General features: G+C 41.9%; 1 protein-coding gene across 3 annotated transcripts in view; it reads right to left on the bottom strand.

Moving 5' to 3' along the window:
* Window positions 1-555: 555 nt before the first annotated feature.
* The window catches only part of LOC149853884 (potassium voltage-gated channel subfamily A member 3-like), a 31,092-nt gene continuing 14,015 nt past the window's right edge, over window positions 556-17,632 (bottom strand). For 2 of the 3 annotated variants that reach the window (XM_090025907.1, XM_090025910.1), the window contains one exon: window positions 7,098-7,995. The gene's annotated coding sequence lies outside the window, so the exon portion shown is untranslated. Of the gene's footprint in view, window positions 4,895-7,097; window positions 7,996-17,632 lie in introns of those variants that run through there. The other variant, XM_090025908.1, reaches the window with a different exon arrangement.

The raw sequence follows: 17,632 nt of genomic DNA, 5'->3' as shown, positions 1-17,632 counted from the left end.
ATAACGGTCACAAGCTGGCAGAGGGTAGGTTTAGGTTAGATATCAGGAGGCGCGACTTCATGGTCAGGGCGGCTAGGGTCTGGAACCAGCTTCCAAGAGAAGTGGTGCAGGCTCCTACCCTGGGGGTGTTTAAGAGGAGGTTAGATGAACACCTTGCTGGGGTCGTTTGACCCCAGTACTCTTTCCTGCCATGGCAGGGCATCGGACTAGATGATCTGCTCAGGTCCCTTCCGACCCTAGAAACTATGAAACTATGAAACCATTTATTTATTTCCTAACTGTGTTCATTGGAGAAATGTGGGAATTACCCAAAGGGCATGCTTCTGCAACAATGAAGTTAATGGAAGTTTTGTCATTTGTGTCAATGGAACTACAACCAGACCTAAAATTCATCGATAAGAAGGTTGTGAATAGAACCCAGGAGTTCTGACTCTAATCCCTATTCCCTATACAGTGGATAGGTAGCACTCCCTCTCACTACTTTGCATGCTATCTGTCAAAGATAGGCTATCACGCACCTTACAGATTCGTGTAAGACTGCTAGCTAAGCTCCGTAATATCTGTGATGTCAATCAAGTACTAATTACAGCCTGTACAAGACGACTGGTGAAAAATATTTAAACATTTTTTGCTTTCCAATTTTGCTTTATTCTTAAAATACCATGTGCCAGATCCTCATCTGGTATTAATCAACATAGCTCAGGAGACTCAATGGACATTTTAGGACCTGGCCTCCTAGGTGATATTTTCCTACAAGTCTGAGAGAATGGGCCCCATCGTGATGCTCTTACTGAAATGAGTAGCACTTTCACATCAACAGGGACAGATCAGGGTCTGAGGTTTGGGCTCTTATGTTTGCTAAAGACAGCAGTTGGACTGCTTCTGAAGGACAAGCACATGTGTGCACAACTTGTAAAGGTCACATCGAATATCTGTACTTTGGGCATATCTCAGAATGTGCCTTTGAAAGGACATGAATAAAGATGAGGAGTCTGTGTTCAGATGATTATGTTCTATTTTTCTACTCTTCTTGATGTCAGCCATAATTAAATCTCATTTTCAAAAATTGACTGGATACATTTTTAATTGCCTTCCCTTACACTGTGCGAGACAGCCTTCTGTTTAAAGTGACATTTTACATGGCAATTCTAATACACAGTCTATCATCCTAAAACGCACAAGGATATATTATTCAGAACTAAATCATGGCTTCACAAATAGCATATTGGACTGAAGAGTTCAGAGTATCAAGTTTTCTTGATGATTTAGAAAAGCACATTGACAATTAGCTTATAAAGCAATCAAAAGAAAAAAAATACAGCATCAGAGGACACACCTGGAAAACATTTACCAAATACCAGTTTCACTGTTAACTCTGATATGTACATTAATGAAAATAGCTTGCAATTTGGCAAGTTTTTACCAAAGGTTGGTGTGTGTCAGATGAATTCACTACTGGACAGAAGCCGTTACAGCATCCCAGAGCGATGGATTGAGATTTGTTCGTGGAATGTACCATTGTTTTATTATTGACTGGAATATTGTGATTTACAAACCCAAACGCGACAGGCAAAATGATTTGTTTTTCACCGCTTAACCAATCAACATATGAACTTCAAAGCATAATAAAGAGAGACTTTTACAGAGTGGCCTGCAATTGCAAATGGGTGAGGTATAATTCTGTTACACACATAAGCCGGTTAAAAAAAACAAACCCCAAAACATAACATCACTGGAAGATAAAAAGAACATTAGTCTTGGAATATTATAATGGATTCCGGCCCTCTCCCACCTCTGCTTTCAAAGTGACTTCTTTACAATGTCTCAAAAGAAACCCCTTAATTCATTTACCCTCTTCTGGACCAGGAATCATGGAGCTTCCCTATGTTGATATGATGCATTGCAGGAAATTAATTTTTCTGCTACAAATGTGCAACTCTATTTTTTTTCCTTTACTCATGTGAGTAATCCCATTGATATGCATAGGACTATATATATACACACGCACACAGACACAGACACAGACACACACACACACACACACACACACATCTGGGCTACATCCATGAGCCAAATGTGCTGGACCTGAAATTTGCACTGGGAGTATTTGCAGTCCATTAAGATCAATGCGTGTTAAGGTAGTGGAAAAGTACTTTATGAGTTTTGGTTACAAGTGGCGTGATGTTTGTTTCAGACTCGCTGAAGCTTTTGTTAATTCCATTTTGAATCTCAAGCTACAACACTGCAAGCACATTAAGCAGGAATGACTGTAAACAGATATTTCAGCACATACACGTTAACAAGTATTAGAGAGACAGATTATAAATTACACCAAATCAAGAGCCAGGGCCTCTTCTCCCCCCTGACTGATCTCAGCTACGATAATGTCAGTCCGGAGCAGCTCTAACAAATCCAATTCTAGGTTTACACAGAGAGAAATAAGATCAAAATCTGGCTTCCCAAAACCTCAGATCACTATTTACAGTCTTGGCACAATTGATTTAAATTCTCATGTAACGCACAATAAAACACAGTCACAATGATGCAAATCCACTTTGTCAAATTGTGCTGGATACTCAGAAGCAGTGCATCTACTTTTACTGATTCAGGGACAATCGAGTTAAGACAAATCAGGTAGGCATGAACAAAATCCACAGATATCCAGCTCCTTGATAAGGCTTTCCTTCGGCTGTGGAATGGCTTTAGAGCACAGGAAAATTTAACTCCAGCAAAGTAAGGCCAAGTTTTACCTTACTGAGAACCTATACGTGAAAAAGTTCACACACACACACACACACACACACACAGAGTTCAAAACGTAACTTTCTTGACTGTTCTCAGACAAATTCTTACTAGTTATTTAGTGGCCTAAGGGAGTTAGGCATCCAGATCTCTTTGATATTCAGTGGGGTTTGGCTGCCTACCTTGCTTACTCTTTTATTACACTACTAGCCATTGACTTTCGGTGAAGTTTGTGCTGCTAAATCACTTAGACGCTTCTAATAATGCCATTAGCTGTGCACAGATGCTGCATCCTTGTAGTCTGAAATGTACAGACAAGTAGCATAGAGGCCTTCTAACTCTCCAGTGCAGCAAAACACTCAGTGGAAGTGTTGCCTCAGTGAGACTATCAGGATCAGGCCATTTAAACCAGCTTTATTTTCAACCCCCAAAGCTCCCATTGACAGTTCAGGAAAAAGGTGCACAAATAATGTCAATAGGCAGCATTCCCTAAGAAAGCAGAGGAATTAAGAGGAGGATAGTAGGTTTCTACAGGGCTGAAAAAGCATACTGTCTTCTTTAAGGGCTAGCTTTTCACCTGGAGTAAATCAGAGCAGCTGCAGTGATGTTGAACAAGCCACAAATCTGGCCCAACCTCTATTTAAAAAAAAAATAGAAAACATATTTATGTTGCTTTGCAAGATGTCAGAAACATAAGTAGACTCTCACAAATTGGATAGCTGAAGGGATTGGAAATGGAAAACAGAGCTTTTCACCTCTAGGTCATTAATTCAAACCAAGCTCAAGTGCCTAGTGACTGAAAGCCTTTCCTATCTGATTGTCAGCTGTTTGGTGGCTTATGGGAAATGAGTTGGAGAGGTCACAGACTGTGTGCTGCTAGACAGATGTCCACATTGCAACTGGCAGTCTGAAAAAGGGTACTTCAGGTCAGGCAGGCTTGAGAAAGACTGTGTACTACTAATGTCATTGCTCTGCTTTGCATAAGGAAAGGACCTTGGTTCCTAATGGAAGAGTTTGACAATACATCTAAAAGATTTAGAAGCACAAGTTGTAATAATAGTTGATGGGCAAAGGCTACACTATGAACTTGCTGTGCCAAGCACATACATTACCTCTCCAATCAGAAACAGGGCAAGTATGTTAACTGTGCTGTGCATGCTAATTAGCATTGCTGAAGAGTCACTGAGCATTAATCCACCTTCAGTGCCACATGTACTTAGCTACACTATTTCCAGCTGGGGAGGTAGCACCACGTGCTACTACCAGACACAGTAAGTCTGCAGAATAGACAAGCCCAGTGGAACTTGTGCTTTTAAACTCCTCATGTACCTCTGAAAATTTCCCTGTCTGATACTTATTTTAGAGATGCTAAGTTCTTTCTGTGATATTCAAGATGGTTCCAGAATTAGCCCTTAATTAACCTTAAAAATGTTTAATAAGCTGAAACTCTTTCCCCACTGTTCTTCCTCTGTTTCTGCTGGTTAGTAATCATGTACGAGTGACTGCCTGGACAGGTTGAGCACACTCATTCGTTTTTCCCTTATTCACACAAAAATGCCCTACTCTCAATTCCTTTAAATGTTGTAGAGTCATTTACGTGGTTTGAAAGTGTTTTGAACCCATTTTAAAACACTTGCAAGGACTCTACAAGGTTCAAGGCATTGGACAATAAAACCAATCATTTCTCAGATCTTTCCTCCTCCTTTTTTCCATTTTACTATGTTGCATTCCTGTTCTGCCATGTCCAGCCACCCCAGCCCTTGCACAGATCTTGTCTGCTTCCTATCCTGTTTTGTGTCTTTGCTGGGACCCTTGATTCCTGACATTGCCTGCCCATGAATCTTTAGAGTCAAGTTCAGGGTGAATGCCCATGTTCTAGCCGCTCCCTGAAACTCCAGCACTCTACCTTGACCTCAGAAAAAGGAGATTTCACTCCACAGGTCCCACTTAGACACCAGATATTAGCTTTTCCGCTTCCTTTATGCTCCTGACTTCCTAATATTTGCTCACTTTCCACCAGCTCCCCCGTACTATTACCTAAGCAAACTTCTAGTTCCAGCTCCTTGTATCTTCACAACTCTGAAAACCTGCTTTCATGGATGATGCTCACAAGATATGGGCCTCCAGTCTGCCAACGCTCACAGGAATGTGTCTGTGGGAGGGAGAGAGTTCAAGCTGAAAAAACTGTTCATGATTAGGGGAAAAAAAGGGGAAAAAAGACCCAAACCTAAGTACACGCATTTTTTGACCTAAGCAACATAGAGAGTGCTTGTTTAAGAAAATTAGCATTCCCCAGCCCGAACACATAATTTTATACATCGTAAATTCAACACCATTTGTGCTTGCAAGGGTTCAAACAACAGCTTAATCACACAGACGGAAAACAGTGGTGATTCTTTTTATGAACTAGAAATAGGTCCTAGTTGATTCAGCCCAAACCTCAGGTATGGGAGATGTCAACTTAATTTTGATTCCTCATCAAATTTCTAGCACAAATAAGCTGGCTCAGTAGCCTCAGTAGCCAATATCCCCTCTAAAATTTTAAAGACCCTGTGTACTGCATAGGATTGTTGTAATATCTTTCTTGACTGGGGCTTTATGTTAAAGCGTTTCTCCCAGAAGTTCTGCATGGCCCAATACCCAATGTCCAGGATCCTGGTTGATTATACAGCACATGAAGATTTCAGTTCCAAACACATTTCACCATTAGACACAATGCTGGGAATGACAAGTGTTTTTCCATCCAGCTGTACACTAGAACAGTCCTCATTTGTTTTCTTGTCTGTACCATTCAGCTGTTGCACTGAAAATGTTCTTGGGATGCTGACCCCTAAGAGAACAGCCCAACAGACAGTCCACTCCTCCTGCTGCTGTTGACTCGGCATAGATTAATTTCTTTTTCAGAGAGTGGTGGCTCTGCTGTTGCTTCTGTATTGTCCACTGCACATAGAGCCAACTCAGTCTTCGCCAGTCCGAACTTTAATTAGAGCCAGGCTCTGTAAAAACAGCTGATGTGATGTAGTTAAAAAATAAATGAAGTAATGCAAGGCCAACCCTACTCCAAAACCTGTCACCTGCAACAGGCTCTGGATCCAGCCCTGGGTGTATTGATTTATTTTTGCACAACAATCCAAAGCCAGTGAACACATAGCATAACCCTAATCCTCCTACTAAGAATTTGCAGGGGTATCTGCATGTATTTGGTGTACTTCTGAGCACAAAGGAAATGAAGCACTGATGGAAGCAGAGTGTTGTATGGAGCTATGCAGGTTTATGGGTGTTTGAAATTAAAACATGGATAGAAGAGAGCTTTTAGAACAGCAGTCAGGCATTATGTCCCTTGGCAATTAGTTTCGGTTTTCTTTAGGCCTATCACAGAAAATATAGGTAGCTCTCGTTTGGAAAGGATATAGATGATCAGCTAGCTCAGCCACTTTTTGCATCTCCAAGTCTGTTTTTATATATCAAAAAAAATCATTTGTTTAATACACAGTGGGTCTGGGATGAAGAAAAAGGAAGGATAGCAAATGAAAAAAAATAAGCCTTTTACTCCCCTCTCCCACCTCAAGCAGTGATGCTATTCAAACCTCGCTCACACACACACCTCCAAATCAGCCGCCTTACAACACTTCAGAGCAAAGGTTTCAGGGCAGAGAGTGTTCAAGTGAAGTTGAAAGCAACTAAGAAGTTTTTGGATGAAACTTTGAGGTGCAGCATGCAGGCCCTAAAGCCTTGAGCTTGTACATCCAGTGTGGATAAATTAGAACCAGTTTAGCAGCACTTCCGCCAGCCTTCATGCTGCTTCCAGCGCAGAGGGGAAGCTGGTATAATCATGTACTCAGGGCTTCCCTGTACCCTGCCAATTCCCAGCTGGCTTTCTGGAGACATTAGCAATCAGCATAAATGAAGTCAGGGGACCAAGGTGACATAAAGCCAGAACTGGAGACAGTGGGAGGTAAAGGTAGGGTTCACACAGCATGCACACAGCCCTGACCTCCACCATCTGCTCCTCAGTCACAGACTAAGATCCTGTCCTTTATATTCATTAGCAAACACACGAACATAAAATAAAATATCATAATTAAAACAGAACTAAATCTGTCAGGACAATGAACCAAGTAGACTTTGATGTACTCTCATAGCAATTGCAATTGCTCATCTGTTTGTTAACAGACAACGCTCAGTGACTGAAAATATGCTTCCCTGGCAATATGTCTCTCAGCCATAACAGCAAATGAACGAGGTTCTGTGTTGCCGCCAAAGTGAGAAATAGCAGATTCGTTTTTTCAGCTGGGTGGATTGGGTAGTTATGGTAAAACAACATACACGTGTAAAATAAAACAGCGACTGTCAAATGAAATTATGTACTCCTTTTTATTATAGTATTAAAAATAAATACTATAATATTTGCTCTTGATGAAGTAACACATACCACAGAGGAAGGAGCATGGACTTTTGTGAGATGGAGAGTCCTGGCTGATGCCAAAGTCACTGTTCGTCAGGCCTCGCTGCCACAGCTGTCTGCCTGAAAACTGTTCCCTTTTTAACTGAATGCACATAGTTGCTTTTTAAAGCAAGGCACAACTTGTTAGCTGACTGTGTAACGCTATCCTCTTCAGCATCAGTGGAGATGTGTTCTTTCCGTGTGCGATTAGGGTGAAGATATGTTGAAAAGCCTTTGGTACAGAACATATCTATAAAGGACATTTTTACAGAAAAGTCAGAAAAATAGAACACAACTCATTCATTTCTTGTTGCTGAAGACAGCCCGTAGACGTCATTTGAAATGAAAGCCAGCGCAGTTAATTTTTTTTCTTTTTAACAAGCAAAACATTTGGACCAGTTATTAGTAGCTCTGTTTCACATTTCCTTTCTGGATGCTTAATCTTTCAAGAGAGATTTTTAAAAGACTGAAATACTGTCCAAATGGTTTCCACCTCCCTCCTCTGTTTCCTGGCTTTGTTTAGTCTCATTATATTGCACATGATTTGAAGATAATCTTCCAGATGAAAAGATGTTCCCTTCCACATAATGCACTTGTAAGAAATCACAGAAATCACAGCACATAAAATGGTTTTATGCCACTGGAAGTCAAAGTACTGCATATGCAAGAGGACAGGCCATCCATCAGTGCAGTCCATGATGTACAGTATGTATTTAGTCACTGCATTCTTGATGTATGTGATTCTTTTTTATAATACCGTACTGGTCAGTACAGTTCTGTAGCTCTTATTTTGAAACGTCTTCTGTTATCTGTCGGGCAGAGTAAACAACAGCATTTATGCATAACCAAGGTTTGAAAGAAGAACATTTTTTTTTAAGGCCACGGACATATCTTGCACACAATTCCCCTTAAGAACCTTTAAAAGCTCCGTGCCCTAAAAAAGAAAAGTGCAAAATTGCTAATTAAGGCAGTTTAATAGTCTAAATGCAGCACAGTCTAAATAATAAAGCTCATTATTCCTAAAGACAGGAAAAGATCCAAAAATATGTTCAAATTATTATCTCTCATTAACGTAGAGTCTCAAATCCTATCCAGAATAATTAGCATGAAATGGTTTTCCCTCATCTTGTTTATCTTAATGAAGATGGTTTTAGAACCTGATATGATTCAAATACTATTAAGCAACTCGTTGCTCTTGTAAATCTGGTACAAAATTAGTTTGAACAGATAATGGCACGTATGTGCAACTACAAAGATGCAAGACCTAATGAGATGCTGATTTCATTTCTAGTGGAAATGCAAAGCTCGTTGAAGCAAGACTGATTTGCAACACTAAGTTAGGTCAGATTTTGACACGCAGTGTTTGGCAAGTCAAAGGATAAAACTACAGATAAATTTAGTTCACCACATTAGAAAAAAAAATCCAATTTGTTCCAATGGCTATGTTCTTTCAGTCTCGTCAACCTACATCTAGATACAATATTTAGAGTATCACCTAACAGCTCTAACTGTAACTATTAAATCTAAATATACCGGACGTTGAATTAGGACGCTTATGAAACAGGCATTTTAGAAAGAGAAATCTGGCTATTTTTCAGACCCCGGAAATACAGGATTGGATATCTTTTTATAAGCAGTTTTAGACATTTACTAGTTTACATAATGAATGGCATAGATTTGTATTTTTAATGCAATCAAGACCCCCTTTGAGATTCTGTATTTGGGAAAAATTTTCTAAAACAGCTGAATGAATTTACTGTATAAGTCCCACTGACTTAGATTTAGACTCCTAAGTCACTTAAGCACTTTTGAAAATGTTACTCCAGCAAGTGTGTTCATTGGGAAAAGGGCAACACATTGAAAACTACACTGCAGACACAGAGGGCCATGTTTTCAAATACTTCACACTCATCATCAATGCCAGGTTTTCAAGAGAGGTCAGTTCCTGTTAAGGAATCTCATCATTAACAGTGGGATTTTGAAAAAAAAAAAAGTCAGTCAGTACCCCTGGCCATCCAACATGAATGTTTCTTTTAACAATGAGTTAACAATAAGTTCATTATGATTAGTATATGCAAGGAATGCAGGGCTGAATCTGAAATGGCTAAAATAGCAAGTGTAAATGAAAAAGCCACAATCCTGCCAGATGATCAAAGCAAGTGGTCCCTTACCCTTAGGCAGAGGCCCACTAACATCATTGGTACATTGAATGGGAATGAAAGTCTACCCACTCCCAATCTCAAATCGGTGCAGGGGGCTGGACCCGATGATCTGCCAAAGTCCCTTCTGACCCCTTACAAACTATGAATCCTGTACAACACAGGCTAAAGGAGTCGTGCAATCCTTAAATGCATAAACCAGAGACTACAAAGTAAGAGAGGGGAGGCTACTTTAGCTCTGTATTTCGCACTACTGTAACTGCTACTGGATACTGTGAGAAGCAAGGGGTTTTTTTTATCATGTCTTTTATTGGACCAATTGTATGATTGGGAGAGATGTTAGACAAGGGTTTGGCACAAAGCGTCCTTCCTCAGGTCTGGGAAAGAAGCAGGTACAGGATAAGATTCTAGTATTTGGTTTCTTTCCCAGACTTGAGGAAGAAGGCAGGCCAGGCTAACACAGCTAACTACATGCCTCTAAACCTGAGGAACAGCACTTTGTGCTCAAAAGCTTATCTAACATCTTTCCCAGCTGTAGAGCTGGTCCAATAAAAAGCATCCCCAAATCCCACTTCCCTTCCCCAGTTATTGCATATTTCTCAGACCACTGTGGCTGCAACACTGCAACCCTGCTACTGAATACTGTACCCAATTTTGGTTTCCACACTGCAAGGGGAATATGGAAAAACAGTGCGGGTTCAAAGATCCAAGGGAGATTAAAGAAATGAAAAACATGATGTATGGTGAGATGCTTAAGTAACTTAATCTACTTAACTTATGAGAAAGAAGATAATGAGATAATTTGATTATAGTATCTGTACAGGGAAAAAGCTGGATAACAGGGGGCCCATCAGCACAGCAAACATAGATGTAATAAGATCGACTGGCTGCAAGTTGAAGCTAGATTAATTCACACAAGAAATAAGGAACAAATTGTTAATAGCGAGTACTTAACCACTGGAACAACCTACCGAGGAGTGACTGGACATTTCTACAGCATGACTAGGTGTTTTTAAAAACCGTTCAAATGCAGTAAACAGCTACTGGAGTTGGAGCAGAGACTGATTCACAGAAGACCTTCCCCTTGTCTTATGCAAGAGATTTATGACATCACACTGGTCCCTTGTGGCCTTAAAAATCGGTGATAGTGTCTCAGCCATTAAAACTAGTGTCTTCAGAGTCACCAAGGTAAGCCACAAACTTCCCCCCACCTCCACTGGAGAGAGGAACTGGCTGGATATACTCCATCAGTTAGGATGCAACGAAGAGCTGCTATCTTTCAAGACAGGAGTTATCACTTCACATGTGCATAGAGTCCATCACAAAGTTTTCTGCTCTGTGCAAATGGATCATAACATAGAGACATCATACGTGATGTCAGAATTATGTCACTTTCCCCTACCCTTCATATAACGTGTTCTTCTGAAGAACTATTCTCAAAACAGGGAAAATGTGATCTACTAGAGCTCTTAAGGTCATTCAGTATTTGTTAGTACTTTGTTGATATAGTACTTTCAGTTAGCATTGCGGTAATGCAGTTGCATTACTACTTTCAGTAATGTTAGTAATACAGTTGCAAGAATCAATCAATAATCAATTTACATGTCCTTTTTTCATGCTTCCCCCTCTGCAAGTTTAAGGTACTATTCTCTTCCTGGTCATGCAGGTCCCCAGATCTGGTTATCTGCAAGGCATGTATGTACCCAGAGAAATTCTGTTCCTGGATGCATAATTCTGCACTTATGGATAATTACATAGGCATGTGCAAGCCCTCCCATCTTGTACCGAATAGATGAGCGGCAAGACCACTTACATGGGAAGGTGGAGAGTCTGGGGTTTTTAGGACTCCCTCACCCAGGCAGATGTTTGAAACTGTCTCTGACCTCCCAGCACATAGCACTCTAAGCACCATCCAAAGGTCAGCCAGTACTCAGAGGCTTCTTCTTTTAAAGCTGGCTCAGTGGGCAGCCACAAGAGGTTGGTATGCGGGAGATATGTTGGGTCCAGAAGGAAGACAGCTAGCCAGAAAGTCTGTGCAGCTCAGCAGCCACCTCCCTGAGCCATGGGCCTATGTTGTTCTCCATGCACACAGGGCTACACATTCAGAAACAGAATTCCTCTGGGCATGTAACTACCACAAAAACGCCCTACACACAATCAAAAATGGCCACTTAAACAACCAGGAGAGACTCAAATTGGCACCCTTAACTCCATAAACCTCAAAAAAGTCTTCTTTCTTCCCTACTCTAATCAATACCTAAGGAATCTTATTTTACTGATTGCATTGGAGTTGTTCTGGAGTTGCAAGTGAAGAAAGCATCAAACCCAATGTGTCCGTATGTAGTTAATAAAATGCAACAAAAATATAGGGAGGCAGTATAGGCTAGCAGGTAGTATGTGGGTCTGGGACACTGAAGATGTAGATTTTAATCCTGGCTCTCCTACCCTCATGCTCTATGACTCTGGACAAGTCACTTTTCCTGTTTCAGCTGCGTAGACCATAATCTCTTCTGGGCAGGGACTGTCCTTGCCTGGCTTAGTATAATGTCTAGCACAATGAGACCTCCTGACGCTAGTGTAATATAAATACATTTCAAAATAGCAAACAAGAACCATAAACTCAAATATGCTGGTACTTGGACAAAGGTGCACCCAAGCCACATTGTTCCAAACTAGATTCATATGTAAAACAAGGGAGGAAGGCAGTTCCAGCTTGGGACCACTGTAATAGCTAGTTCTTTCAAAACCCCTGCTAAAGAAGTGAGCATCAGCACCCCTGTTTCAGGGCAAACAGGAGAACTAAAGGCCAGATCTCCTGAGTCACAAGCCAGTGGCTTGTCCACTAAGCCATATTGAGAAGCTCTGATTCAAATAAGTGAAGCAGCTGGCTGGTGTGTATTTCAATCTAAATAGCTCAGTACACTGAACAGCAAAGTTAGTTTTATAACCACATAAATTCACAATTAGAAAAGATGAAACACCCGGCAATTGGGGAGGGTGGGCTTGTGTGTGTCCAATTCAAAGGAGTTAGGCCCTCCCCTCGTGCTAGGGAAATAATTCACTCCCAGGTTAAAACCAGATGTGCTCACTGTCAGCCCAGAAGGATTTTTTATTCCAAAGCTATAAAGTTGACTGATTGAAGAGGATGATACATACAGAAATATGTATAATGAGCTTCCATAGACCCATACAAATTACTAAGCATCTGTTCTCTGTATAGTTACGGCCAAATCTTGCATAAAGCAGGAGTAAATGTTTTGCTGAGGAAGTTCAATGATCATGACAGCTGGAGGGCACGACTAACTGTTGGACATAGAAGGTGGGGACTTTTTTAGAGTAAAAGACTTTGCCTCCCACTCTTACCCCCCATACCATAACTTGCAGGATAGTCAGAGTGCCACAAAACAGCCATTCAGGTTTGGATCATAAACAGCAATATGCTAATGGTGCTGATCTATCCTACAGCACTCCCATCAGGTACTTGAATGGTGCCGGGGACTGCAGAAAGCCAGATTTTAGCTCAACGATTTCACCACCTGGAAAAAGTGCTGCATTTGACCTCAGGATTTTTATGCGGTTTTTTTCTTTCCCAGCCCAAAGAGAGAGTGTAACACTAGCCCTAGAATGGGAGTATCCCTGCACCTCCTTGTTCCAGGGCTCATAGAACAAAGACACCCCAATACCATACACTAGATTAATCTAATCGATTAAATCTAGATTAGATTAGTTAGACTAGACAGGCACTTTTAAAATACCATGGATTATATGATCTGTTCATTTAACCAAGTTCTCATCACCTGTTCCAGCCACCTTTACAACATTTCATCTTCATAATAGAATTTCCTTCCAGGCATACAAACATGCACCTGCAGAAATAAGATTAAACCCCTTTCCTCAGTAAGTATAGCACCTATAAACCTCCTCCCCTGGGGTTTTTGCCCACAGTGTGAAGGTTAAGAATTTCTGGCTGGCAGTGGAGAATGAACTCCAAAACATAAGGCACCATAAGAAAAATGAAGACAGTCTAGCATAGGAGCCTCAGGTGATCTCAGGTGCAGCAGGGCAGCATCAAAAGCACTGTTTTGGACCCAGTCACCCAAGATCCTATTTAATAGTTCATAGTGTAAAGAAAAATACCACTTTAAATTCAACACAGAAATATAAGTCAAAATCCTACTTCACTTTACACTCCTGAAAGGCCGGTATGTGGCTGGGCAAGTGACATTTGTGGCTGTAACACTCAGTGATCCTATTCCACGTGTAGTGGATGTTTGTCCACGCAGCTACTTTGCATGTGCAAAAGGCTGCATTCTGGCCAGGAAGGTACATAGCCCCATACACACATATCAGGGCAAACTGACTTGTGGCTGTGGTGAGAAGGAAAAGGATGTTTGAGCCCAGCAGCCTGGTGGTTAGGGTATTCACCCCCCAGACAGGGAAGAGTCCTTTGGTTCTAGCCTGGGTCCTTTCTCCCAGCAGGGCAGAAATTTCCCCACTGCTCTTCATTTTACCTAATGGGTTTGTCTACACGTCCTATGGAGATGTAGCAATGGGCTACATTGCTGTATGGGACACTACGGCAACATAACGATCACATGTGTCTACACGTGATTGTCAGCTGCATCACCACAGTGGTGAGCTCCGAGTATAGCGCACCCCTACGGCAATGTAGCAGCAAAATCTACCCATGCACCGTGCACACGGCATGGTAACTACCCATACTGCGCCATGCTTTAAGTACTTCCAGAAGGAAGTACTTAAAGCATGGTGCCGTAGCAATGTCGCCATATGGAGACTTGTAGACGTGCCCACCGACAATTAAATCCAAAGTGCAGTAGGGAAGAGAAGGGCTGGGGAAGGGACTAGACAATGCTGATCTGTGGCAAGGTGGTTAGATAACTGTGCTGGGTGGAAGACACCCAGGCTCATACTCACTCTGGGTGCATGAGGCCTAGAACCTGGGTCTCCTTTTGCCCTAACCCCTAAGCCATTGAGCTAGTACACAGAAGGGTCCCCTCCTCCTATGGCAGCATCTAAATTCAAATTTGGGACTTACTTGTATGTAGAGCCATGTACCTACCCAGGCAGCCTAAAAATGCCCACATCTCCATGGCATGTGAAAAAGGATCGCTAACTGTGTGTAAGCGCCAAGAAATGCTGGTGTGTGCCATCTGAGCACATAAAACAAAACAGGATTCTGCTCTTACTGCCAGGTAATGTGGCTCCCAAAGCACTTGTGTAACGTGCTCCTGGCATGAAATTCCATGTGGCAAACTGACCACTGCATTTAAGCACTAGCTTCAGTTTCCAAGGGGGGGTAGCTCCATATGAAAGCATTTTACAGTAATCTAATCTGGTGGATTAACTGAAGCAAGGTCTGCAGAAATGCACTGATAAAGCCAAGCCAGGCACGCACAAAAAATCTAGAACTGGGTATCATAAACATAACATTGACCAAATTACAGGTTGCATCTACTCACTAACCTGTCTAAGCTGCTTCATAGCCAGGTCGAGCAGGAGAAATAACAAAACAGAACACCATACAGTCTTAGGGTAAAGGAACACTTGGAGCTGAGCGACCAGAGTCAGGGAAGTCTGGGGCTCCAGAAACTGTCCGAGTTGTTGCAGCACAACATGCCCCCAAATAGGAGATCTGATGACTGTTAAAAATGCCATCTCTCAAAAAAGATGGCAGGTCTCATTCCCATTCCCATTAATAAACCAACAGTAAGGTACTGTCCTTTCTGTTATGGACAGAGGCCTAGATCCTGCTCAGTTAACCTGGAGTAATAGGTTATACTCCAAGTATAACTGTGAGGATAATTGTGAGGATGCTCATGCAGATGCTGTAGCTTTCCTTCAACATCACTTATACTTGAAAAGAGGTCTAGACCTAGAAACCAGATCCAGTTTAACTCCCTTCCGCATCAGCCTAGTGGGGAACGGTAATGACATGAAGTAAGCACACCCTTGCCCAGAGCTCCAAAGTCCCTGTCACTCCCCTACTCGTGAAGAGAGCATAGCACCCACCTGAGCGATGTATAATATCTAACTTACACAGAGCTTTCCTTCCAAAGATCTCAGAGTGCTTTACAGAAGGGAAATATCAGTATATCAATTTTACAAATGGGGAATGTGATACACTGGAAATAAAAGCACCACAGCCTGGAATAGCAAGTGCCAAGCCAGTGCTCCAACAATAGGACAACGGCCACTCCTTACAGCCCCCTCTAGCCTGCAGCTACTTAAAAGCCATGCTGAAGAGAAGAGGGCTGGGTCGCTCATTTGGCTGGTTTTATGCCTACAAATAACTCTGCTTTTTCAGGATTACTCAGATTAGAACCAGGGATGAGAGCAATACTCACTGAAAAGTTTAGTCACATTCAATAAGCTAGACAAGATAAAAGCCAAAGCTTGATTCCACTCAGTCTGAAATGAGATTTGCTTTAATGTGAAGGAGAGGGGTGAAATTCATTCCTGGCATCATTCCAAAGACTTCATCCAGACCCATTCAATTAAAAATTAAATAGAAGATGGAGGAGATCATGGAAGCCAGAGAATTTTTCATGTGAAAAATGTTTGACAATTTGTGACTTTAGGCCTTTAAAAACCCTATAAAGTTCAAAGACAGTGTTGGCATAAATAACACATCCGCAGCTGTATTAAAACGGTCCTCCATAGCACTTCATGCTGCTCACAGAGCTTCAGGCAGGCTCACTTTCACACTCTTCAGGAGAGATGACATTTTAAAGCAAGTATAGTGCTAATGAGAAGTGCTAGGTTAACAGCCTTGAAGATGTGCATACTTCTTTTAAGTCAAGGACGGACAAGCTCTTTTTGTCTTATTTCAAACCCACTGGCATGTCATACATTTGGCAAAAGCAATGAGGAAGGCAGGAAGGATTCACCAAAATAGCGAGAGCCTTCAGGAGCAGGAACAACAGGAATAGAGCAAATGGTTGGAAGAGTGAAAAGTAGATGCAGGGCTGAAAAGGGGAGGGAAAAAAGCACCAACATTTTTTAATGAAAGCAGACCCTCAGCTGTTATAAAATAGCACAGTTTCATGGAAATCAATGGAGCTGCACTCCAGAAATTCCTGCTCAGGGTTTGGTCAAGCAGCCTAAAAGTGCCCTCAGTTACATCTCTGTGGATTTCAGTGGAACTGCAAAGTTGGGATCATATAAAAATATTTTGTATTAACAGTTACACTACTTAACTCCAGTGCAGTCGATAGATCAGATGACTTGCCTGCAGCAGCCTAGATTTTGCACGTGTGTGGGGAATTCAGGAACAGATCTATCCCTAGCACAAACCCTGTGCTTCCCTTCAGCTGGAACAAATTTAAATGGCTCTTGGAAAGAACAAAACATGAATGTGAATTATAAAGATAAAAAGAGTTAATGAACCTCAAACCAGCTTCGCAACTCCCCCAAAAGTTTAACTTTTCTCAAACCTCCAATCTCCTTATGCCTCACCCATCCTTAGGTTAACGAGTACTTTTCATTGATAGCTTTCATAGCACTTTATAGAGGAAAGCCCTTTACAGATAGGGAAACTGAGGCACGGACAGATGAGGGGACTTGTCCATGGTTACCTAGCTTGATAACAGCACAGCTGAAATGTTAGGATTGACTTCTTTATAAGTAAGGGGTCAAAATTCCCCCATTCATAAGGCAGCATTGCTTTGTAACTTAAGCATAGGGCCTGATTCTGCTCCTGTTGAGGTCAGTCGCAGGAGACGCACTGAAAGGGACCTACCAAATTCATGGCGGAAGTGGGGTGCTCTGTGGCTCCTTTAATCTTGCAGGTTCCTCCACGGCCCCTACCCCCGCAATGGTGGCAGGGCCCTGCTTGTGGCTCACTGCTGATCAGCGAGGAGCTGAAAACCGCAGTTTTAAATATGACAGCCTTGTTGCCTCCCACCATTTATTTGGCTGAGGGGCCCCAGACAGGCCCAGCTGTTTGCTGCTGACTGGTGGGCAGGCGAAATCAGTGCCATATTTAAAAGTACACTTTTAGCTTGCCTGCCGATCAGGAAGGAGCGGCGGGGTCCTCCGCTAATCAGTAGCCAGGCGGGGGGGGGGGTGAGTGGTAAGGTGTGTGCGGGGTGAAGATGCAAGATTAAAGGAGCCACCATGCACTCTGCTTCCACCATGAATTCATTAGGTCCCTACTCACTGACTTCAATTATGTGGGATCAAGCCTATATTGAACTACGTATTCCAGGTATTCACTGCAACAGCAGAAGATTCACAGGAATTCTCTGATTTCCAAGCTATATTTCAG

The sequence above is a fragment of the Crocodylus siamensis genome, chromosome 13, assembly GCF_052110815.1.
Source record: "Crocodylus siamensis isolate JL-2025a chromosome 13, ASM5211081v1, whole genome shotgun sequence".
Lineage (NCBI taxonomy): Eukaryota > Metazoa > Chordata > Crocodylia > Crocodylidae > Crocodylus > Crocodylus siamensis.
This window is presented reverse-complemented; position numbering and strand designations above follow the sequence as displayed.